Consider the following 3,721-nt stretch of genomic DNA (forward strand, 5'->3'; position numbering starts at 1 on the left):
TATATATATATATATATATATATATATACAGAGAGAGAGAGGGAGAGAGAGAGGAACAAAACCCTTCTCTCCTTCTCCATCCCTATGCTCACGGTGAAAATTCAACAATATTTATCATTCTACAGTGGAAATTTTTACCAGGCCAAGCATGTCTATCTGTACAACCCATTCTCTTTCTCTATTGGATGAAAATCTTCTGTTTTTCTCATCCCTGTTTTTCCTTGTTTTGCTACCTGCAGAACACGACACGTGGACAACTTTAAGATCAACGGTCAAGGTTGGGTGAGGATTATTACATCCAGTGCATTGGTCTTAAAGTTGTCCACGTGTCGTGTTTTGCAGATAGCAAAACAAGGAAAAACATGGATGAGAAAAACAGAGGATTTTTTTCCTTCTCTATTGCCCTCATTCTAGATCGCATCCCTCTAGAGGCATCCAAGAAGGGATTACCCATGAATTGGTCCGTTGGATTCAGCGGTGAGAATGGAATGAACACATTTGCTGTGAACATTTTACAGAACGGAGTGCAAACCAGCCAATTTGTGAATGAATGGAAAGTAGGGAAAGCCAAATCTGTTACAGAGCGGCAGAGCACATGGACTGACGACGAAGGTGACGATGGGAAAGGTCTCTCTCTCTCTCTTCACAACATGTACGCACAGAATAACCGGAGATGGTGGCGTTAATATTAGAGCCAACTAACAAACTCTCAGTGGTTCATCAAACCCCATGAATCGCACGCTCATCAACTTTTTGTTTGTTTTGGATTTCCAGGATTTGTCTATTGGCCCGTTTGATAACGTTTCTGCCGTTTCTGTTTCAAGAAACGGCAGAAACAGAAATTGTTGTTTCTGGAAACAGAAACAGGTAAGAAGGATGTTTGATAATTCTTGTTTCTGGAAACATAAACGGGTGAGAAGGTGTTTGATAAATTCTATTTCTGGGAACATTTCTGACAGAATATGATGTTTATAAGAAGTTTTAATGAAAATAATTCCACTTTTGTTACTTTCTTCAGAAACTCATGACCCATCATTTTAATCAGACATACAACTACCAATTTCCTTATCTCGAACTTACATCATAATTTTACGAAACAAGAAATGTCAATCAATAATAGTAGATTAAAATGCAAATATTCCCATGTTTATGCCATATGTCTTACAAGTTCCCAATAGTTGGTCATTACCCTCTAGCTACCACCTTTATTTATGTATATATTATTAATGGCCTCCAGGATATCGGTATATATCCTTCGCTTTTCCTCAGACACATCCATTTCGTTTTTTAGTACTCTAGACTTCTTCTCTTCACCTTTGATTGCTCTTTCCAAATAACCTTTCACAAAATCAGAGGAAGGTGCTGATGGAGAAGACTGAGCTCCAACCATTGAATTGTTTGTTCCACAATCGGTCGACGATGTCCGAACCACCACCAGAAATGGATGTAGGCCTTGATACCTTGAGACCCTTCCCTCCCCCCCCAAAAAAAAAAAAATACCATAGCCACATAGTTACTTTAGCCCTATTTATAACAGTGGAATGTCATAAATAAAATGCATGAAAAGTGGAAAAAAATCAAGAACATCAAGTGGTGTTCACTACAACAAAATCATTTACAGGAATCATCTTTGCCAGGTTTAACAACTAAAAGATGACAATCACTATTTCTAATTGAGAAACACTTTTTCTCCCTAACTGGATAAAACTCAACCACAAAGATAATCTTGGAACAAATAATTTATCTTTCATATAGAATTAGTTCACCACATCTGAACAGAAAAGCACCACTAGTCATAAGAAGGGATTTTTTTCTTTAATAACAGCTTCTGAAGCAAATGAAACCAGCATTAAACAATCTTAGCAAAGTAGAGTATAAATAACAGACCTGGCTAATAGGACCCATTTTGATATTCTCTGTAATTGTTCATACATGATACACAAAGTAAAACACCCTTCAGAAGGCTTCTGCAGAAGCTCATGATGTTGATCCATCGGCACAGCTTCATGAATTTTGTCCATAAAACCCAACCAATCCCATGCCTAGTTGAAAGTTGAAACAAAAGTTGGATAAAAATTACTTAAAATAAAATTTTACTTGTTCTTTTAAGACAAGTTAAAATTTTTTAGGATAGACCACATCAAACTGAATATGTCACAACAGTAAGATGAAGGTCCAGTTAAAAGTAACCTAAATGGTGACAGACAAATGGCTTAACATCAAATACTTTAAACTCATCCATGTGTTCTCCAGTTCCAATGAATATAACAGGACTTTTGTGCCTGTGACGCTGCACATAAATGTGAAAATATTAAATTAGAACCTTTTATTTGTAGGACCAAATCCGGTTGTGTTCCTTTCAATGAATAACATACTCTCATCTTCAATATCATATTTACAATGAGAGTTGCAATACCAGTATTAATCAATGACCAATTTCCATCTTCAAAAAATGTTTGAGAAAAATCTTTAGATGCTATAGGTTATCTTATTACTTGATGAAAAACACTCTTATCATATTCTTTAAAAAAAAATTAAAGAAACATTTTCTACTTCTCATCACTAAAAACAGCAATCCATCAACCAACTTCACCAAAACTCCGCAAAGAAAGCACACAACATATAGAACACTATCAAGTACATAAATAAATGCAAAATAATGGAAAAAAAATATAACCAAATAATTACAAATTTGGGTAATAGTTCCATATCTCTTGATTACCTATTTCCTCAATGAAATTGGTCCAAAATTGCACAGAGAATACTTAACAAGAGAACTAGTTCTCATTGTAGAGCAGAATGACAAGTCCAGGACTTACCATACCTGAGAAAGCTACCTTTTCAAGTATCTTAAATTAAAATGAAGAAAGAATACCTCAAGCAACATGAAGCAAAATGCTGTTCAGTTTGATTTAAGTAACACAACTAAAATACAAATAATAATCTTGGCACAGATGCAATATTAGTTATCAACAAATATAAGACAAACTATCAATGATGTTAAATCTCACATTAGAGTTTAATATAGCAGCTGCTTAACAGAAAGATATAGAACAAGAAAACAGTACCTTCCATTGAATGGGATCTGAGCTTTAGTTGCATTCTGTTTCAACTGGTCAAAAGCACTAGCCCTGAATGTATCTGCACAAACTAGAGCAGGTTTCCAGCCTTCTTTTGATGATAATATGCATAGGAGCAATATTACTTTACCATAAAAAAACCCATGATTTCCACACTATGGAAAAATTCAGCTAGAACTTCAGTAAACCAGAGAGACAAGACCCATAAAAAGGTTGTCAATATAAACAAATTCTATTGAAATTTAACTTTCATGACCCCCTCCCAGGCAAACTCCAGGCATGAAATCTCAAATACCCTTCAATCCAAGCCACCAGTAAAGAAATCAAAGGTATGGATCAAAGGAATATACAGATATTGGGCTTTCCATCAAGTTCTTGACAGGATTCAACAATTCTTCAATCTCCAACAAGCTATCTGGGTTATACCTTTGAAGCCTTGCACTGTTGAAATCGCAGAACACAGAAAACCATTCAATTTTATGGTTGAGGTTCATGAAATTACGACCATCTTCGACTGCGATTCCGACATGTTCCTTTGCCCCTCATGGATACAGAATAAAAGAAAAGAGACACGAGTCGAGACTGAAACAGGACGCGTAGCAGCTCTGGCCTCTGGGCATTGTGTGCTCCTCTTCTCTAAG

The sequence above is a fragment of the Macadamia integrifolia genome, chromosome 8 (assembly GCF_013358625.1).
Source record: "Macadamia integrifolia cultivar HAES 741 chromosome 8, SCU_Mint_v3, whole genome shotgun sequence".
NCBI lineage: Eukaryota > Viridiplantae > Streptophyta > Magnoliopsida > Proteales > Proteaceae > Macadamia > Macadamia integrifolia.